This window comes from Oryzias latipes, chromosome 21, assembly GCF_053564925.1.
Source record: "Oryzias latipes strain Hd-rR chromosome 21, Olatipes_Hd-rR_3.1".
Lineage (NCBI taxonomy): Eukaryota > Metazoa > Chordata > Actinopteri > Beloniformes > Adrianichthyidae > Oryzias > Oryzias latipes.
In genome coordinates this window covers 6,596,529-6,602,469 of record NC_136257.1, presented here as the reverse complement: position 1 = coordinate 6,602,469, position 5,941 = coordinate 6,596,529, and the positions used below count along the sequence as shown (strand labels likewise).

The window sequence follows — 5,941 nt, the reverse complement described above, 5'->3', positions numbered from 1 at the left end:
TTTTTCAATTTTCTCTGCGTTCAAACCCTCACCCTCCCACCACCACCCGCTGGCTGCTTCACCAACACTTTCTCCAGCACTTTCTCTGAGAAACCTGACAAGTTAGGAGTTCTGTGGGTTTTATTTGTGTGTAATTTCATAATAACAAGTTTTTTGTTTTTTTTTTAAGTCAAAGTCCTGTCATTTTGTTGAGTTTTGTTGCAGGAAAATTGGAAGGTGTTGGGATTAGGATTAAGGAATTGGAAAATTCTGTCAATAAAAGGAAGGGAATGTTTTGAAGAAGCATTCTCTGTGCAGAAACGATGAAAACCGATTTTACATGCAGACGCAGGGCGAGAAAGAGAAAGAATCAATAGAGGCATTTGGTTTATTATCATAAACACACACACACAGTGTGTGTGTGTGTGTGTGTGTGTATGGGAGGACTGTTTTTAATCTCCAGATGGTTGACTGAGACTTGGCTGCTCGGTACACAGAGTCAGAGAGAAGAAAGCAGGCAGAAGGCGTCTTTTCTACTTGAGCCTGACTGCATGTGTGCTTGTGTGCTTGTGTGTGTGTCTGTGTGTAGCACGTCTGCCAAAACTGCTCATGTGTGTGTATGTGTGTGTGTCTGACCTTGAAGGAGGAGGCTCAGTTGGGATGAGGAGCCCATTCCCCCCCTTCTCTCTCCTCCACCCCCCGCTGCGCCTCCCCCCTGGGTAAAGAACGACTGGTTTCTCATCCTCCTCCTGTCCTCTCTCCTCTTTCCAGTCTACTCCTCCCTTTTCATCTACTTCTTTCTATGCTTTTCTGTTTGCTCTCCTTTCAGTTTTTTTGTTTTCTCCATTCATTTCTTCTCTATATTCATTCCAAACTTCGTCTTCTCTCCCCCCCCCCACACCCTGTCCTTCTTTCCCCTCGTCTTTCATCATCTCCGTCCCCCTCTTTCCTCTCTGTCTCCATGTCATCTGCCTTCACGTTGAATAACTGCGTAGCCTTCCCAACATTCGCTTTAAGCAGCCAAGGTGCTCTGCATGAAAGAGAAGAAAAGGAGAAGAAGAAGAAAAAAAAAGCCCAGACGCGTCAGAAGGAGAAGAGAGCAAGGAATCAAATGCCAAACTAAAAGCTGTTTCAAAAGCTTTAGAGACAGCACCAAACCCAGGGGGTAGAAAAACCTGCCATGAGAATCAGTCAAAGGGAAGGTATGACAGTCAGCTTGTGAAACGCTTTTCTTTATTTCTGTATCCACAAAGCATCAGAAAGCAGCACTTTGATTCCTTCACAACGGTTGTATCAGCATGTTTTCCCTCCTTTCCTTCTGTTGTCCTCTCAGACGACGCCACATGTCCGTTCTTCACGACTGCTGCGTCAGGTTTTTGACGGTTTCCTCGGAGAAGGAAGAGTCTTCAGTTCACTTTTAAATGTGAGCTTCCGGAAAAATCAAGTCTCAAAAGAATGAAAAAAAAAGGGCCAAAAGAAAAGGATGTTACTTCAAAAATACAAGATTTTGACTTTTTTTAAATTTATTTAAGTAACGACTTCTCAACAAAATGTATTGACCTCATGAATTTTAATTTGAAAAGATGCTTATTGTGAAATGTTGAAAGTGGCTTCCTGATAAAAAGAATAATAAAATAGTGTGTCACTTCAGATCTTCTATTTGTATAAAATCAAGCTACAAAAGAGGATGAACATTCTGTACTTGCCAACATGGTTAAAAAAGTTCAAACATACAGCAAAAACCACTTTTTTCTCTATTAACTTGAAACTTGTAAAAACTAAAACAGGACAGAGACAAGAGCTCTGATTTCAAAATTAACAAGATAAAAGTTTGAGCTCATTTAGGTATAGTTACTGACAAAAATCACAGGACATCATGCCTCCTTCCATCCCAGAGACTTTCAGTTAACAGTTTTACTGTTAACTTTTCAGTTAACAGTAAAATGGAATTCCAGGATAAACAGCTGACTTCCTTTTCCTTCAGTATCAGCCAAAAATCCTTGTCCTATGAAACCTGTTGCTTCAGAATCACACTACTAAGTGACAAAAACATTGTAGCCAGTCAAATGATAACTCAAGGAAAAGTAAAAAAAAAATTAAGAACTAATCATTTACTCAGTAGCAGTTTTTAATATATTTTTTTAAAGAGACATCTTAATGAACATTAAACAAATGTAAATCTAGCAAGCTCTTTTCTTTTTTCTATTTTTTTCCTTTCATCTTTAACAAGTGTCGTGTTTTGTGGAGGTTGTCAATTGTTCTTTTCCCCTCTTATCTTTGTTCGTCGTTGTCTTTTATACCAAATGCTCACTTAAACTTGAAAACATGTAAAAAAAAAAAGGGAAAGTAAAAATGCCAGATTTTAGCCACAGGCAGCAGGTAAAAGACAGATTACAAATATAAATACAATTTAAAACTACAATAGCGTTTTATATTTAATGTTTTGTAATAAAATCTTCTGGTTCCTAGTTTTTTCAGATTTCTGAAGCTAGGGTCACAGTTTTTGAAGATGACAAAACTGTGAGTGAGTAACAAAAAATTGGATGTACTCGTGGTGATTACCAGACGAAATGAGCTGAAGGGGCTTAGTACGATGGGTGATAAACGAGAGGTGTTGACCCCCCAAACCGGCAGCTTTTATGGGAGTGTCTAAGGGTTCCGTGGGCAACAAGAGGGATTTAACCAGATCAAGATCAATAAGGCTTTGTTCGGCCCCCGAATCAACCAGAGCATGAGTTTCAGTAACAACGGTTCCAAAACACAACTTGACAGGGATGTAAAAAAAATCCTTAGAAGTGGGAGCGACAAACTTACCCGCCCGCGGCCTGTCATCTAGCGGGGGGTTCGGGAGTTTAAACGGAGCGGACACTGGGAAACCTGATGGCCGTGATTACCGCAGTAGAAACACAACCCCTCATCTCTACGTTTCTGCCGCTCTTCTGCAGACAGCTTGGAATGGCCGACCTGCATAGGCTCCACTGGGGGTTCGCGTGGTCTGAGTGGAGAAAAATCAGCAAGGTGGACTGGGAACTGAGACAGATTAGCGGATGGCTGTTTACAAGGTAACGAGTTACGTTCATGATTACGTTCTCTGAGACGGGTGTCGGAACGTAAAGCGTCGGAAACTAGGTCTTCAAATGATGAAGCTTCAGGCTGTGAGCACAAATGATCTTTTATGTTTTCATTTAAGGACTGATAAAAAATACCTCTAAGCGCCGGGTCAGACCATCCAGCCTCCACTGCTAGGATCCGGAAATCAATCACATGGTCGCTGACAGATCGATTGTGTTGCTTGAGGCTCAGCAAACGTCTGGTGGCTTCTTCCTGCTTTCTAGGCTGATCAAAAACGAGTCGAAACTCACCAATGAATCTTTCGAAGGGGAGGTGGGAGATGGGATTGGCCGCCAGGAAGGCTTGGGCCCACTGCAGCGCTTTACTCCTGAGGGCATTGACAATGAGCGTAATTTTGCAGTGGTCCGAGTGGTAGAAACGGGGGGCCTGCTGGAAGAGGAGTTGACACTGCAATAAGAAACCCCCGCATGCCTCTACATCACCATGAAATGGCTCAGGCTGTAATCTGTAGTTTTCCGGGGCCGAGGCGGAAACAGAAGCAGTCAGGTCGGTGGGAGACGGAAGTGGGGCTGGAGCTGCGGAGCTGGATTGTTGTCTAGTTAATTCTAACAGGGTCTGTGTCATGCTATCCAGACGCCGAAATAAATCCTGCTGAGCGGAGGCCATTTGGGTCAATGTGTCGGCTTGACGTCCTAGCATGATGCCCTGCTGGTGAACTGCCAGACGGAGTCCTTCTGGGTCAGCTGGGTTGGGGTGATGGCCAGTCCGTTCTGTCATGATCAGAACACGAAGCGGACCCAAGTGCTGGAACCCAGAAGGAAAAACAGGGAATGGTTGGTAAGTAGGATTTATTTTACTGATCCAGACAGGGCAGTGAGCAGACGTGACAGTAGATGTGGAGGGTAGCTGGTGTAACTGACGAGGAGCGTGGCATAGGCTCTTGAGGGAGGCGAGGCTGGAGCTCTTGACGAGTGGCGTGGCTGGAGTTCTTGAGGAGGCTGAGACTGTGGATCTTGAGACAGGAAGGCGTCAGCCTGGAGATAGAGACAGCCGCTGCTCTAGGTGGTGTTGATTCAGGACTCTCGTGGCTTGAGATTAACCTGAGGCAGAGGAGACAAGGTTCAATTAGCAAGGTACAAGACTAGGGGAGCCAGACGTGAATCACAACGTGACTAAGCACCATCAGGTTTAACGGACTGGCGATGAATGCTGGAGCTGGGTCTCCTTATGAAGAGCAGAGGCTTGATGAGAAGATAGGTTGCAGCTGAGAGTCAGGAGCAGAGCTGGGAGGGGGAGGAGTCAGGCCGAGGCACCATGACAGCTTTACTAATTCCAAAAACCTTAAATGCAACCAAATTGATAAAGAAAGCACATTTTATATTTTTTATATATATATATATATATATATATATATATATATATATTAGTATATCTATTAATAATTTGAGGAAAAGTTACAAGTATTATACAGTGAAATATCTTAGAGTACAATTAAAATAGAAATTGCTTAAGTAAATATAGCTGAGTAAATGTAAGCCATTACAGCCATCTATCCATCTTATTCCACTTTAGGGCCCCCTCATTCCTCTCAGTGTCTCGTGGGTGCTGGAGCCCGTCCCTCTGGTTATAGATCAAGATGCAGCATGTTGAGCCGTAATGTAGAGGATCCAGACAAACAATTAATTTATGAAACACACCGGTGGATAAGCTGCGGACAACTCACAAGCAGCCCATAAATATATTCCAGCAGTGACATTCGGCATCGTTCCTCTTCCTCACATCAACAGATAAAGTGTGCGCATGTCGTTTTTTTTCCCTCTGTTTTTTGTTTTCCATGTGCACATCCTAGTTTGTAAATGGGATGTATGGCAGAAGAAGCCCATATTTCCCATGAGCTGAGACAGAGTGAATGCAGAGGAGGAGTGGGAGGCGAGAGGTGGCGAGCAGCAGAGGCCTTAGGAGGGTTATTTTTATAAGACCCATAATAAAGATATGGAGATGAAGCATCTATATGCTACCCGAGGACCTACTCCCTGCTCCTAGCCTGGCCCGACATCCTCTTCTCTGGTTTCTGCTCTCCGGCTCCCGTGGAGGATAGAGGGAGCCGGCTGAGATGAATGAGACTAATAACCCTACTGTCAGGAGAAAGAGAACAGTGGGGAGGGTCATGATGGTGTAAACACCAGAGAGAAAGCTCGCAGGTCTGTGGTTCTATTTTTACTGTGGCACAGAGGGAGATGGAGGGGGAGGAGAAATGGTGGATGTGAGGAAGGGAAGCGGAAGTGGCATGAAAATGGAAGGTTTGCATTATTCATGGAGTCAGAGGAGGAGGGGGGGGAGGATGGACGTAGGCTGGGACATGTTTCTCAGCATCCACATGGACGTTGGAGTATGTGAGGACGCTTATGGTATAAACAATGAAGACATGGTCTAAAAAATGTTCACACATAATGTCTTAGAAAAGAAACCCAAGTTCAATCGCTTTTAGATGTTTTATTACGATTAAATTGATGCATTAAAGTGAATTTCCAGGAGATCAAATGTCTTTTTAAAAAGAGAAAACTGGAACTTTTTAGGATGTAATTTAAATAAAAAAAAACAACTTTGCTGCTGTGTTTGCTCCCACCTATTCTCTGTGCAGCAGTTTGCTGACAGCTGTCAGATAGGAATCAGACCTTGCCCATCAGATTATTACTGTTGTAGCAGCAGTACCCTGTGCAGTCACAAAGCGGCTGCAGGTAAATTACACACTTCTTCTATTCAGTTCCCCGCAGTCTTCTTTGTCTCAGCGTACTCCTTAGTTAGCTCAGGTCCAGTCGAACAGAAGGAGTGACTCAAAAGTGGGTTGGACACTGCACCACAGCCACAGAGAAGTTAAAAATCAAGTGAA

General features: G+C 43.7%; 1 long non-coding RNA gene across 2 annotated transcripts; it reads right to left on the bottom strand.

The window, feature by feature from the left end:
• Nucleotides 1–3,882: 3,882 nt before the first annotated feature.
• LOC144988757 (uncharacterized) lies at nt 3,883–5,388 on the bottom strand. Of its 2 annotated transcripts, XR_013652744.1 has the most exons (3): nt 4,595–5,371; nt 4,232–4,391; nt 3,883–4,151 (listed from the first exon to the last, which is right to left on the bottom strand). It is a non-coding gene; the product is annotated as an uncharacterized LOC144988757 (long non-coding RNA). The 2 variants fall into 2 exon arrangements; XR_013652743.1 differs by having other exon boundaries at nt 3,883–4,391; nt 4,595–5,388.
• Nucleotides 5,389–5,941: the final 553 nt, after the last annotated feature.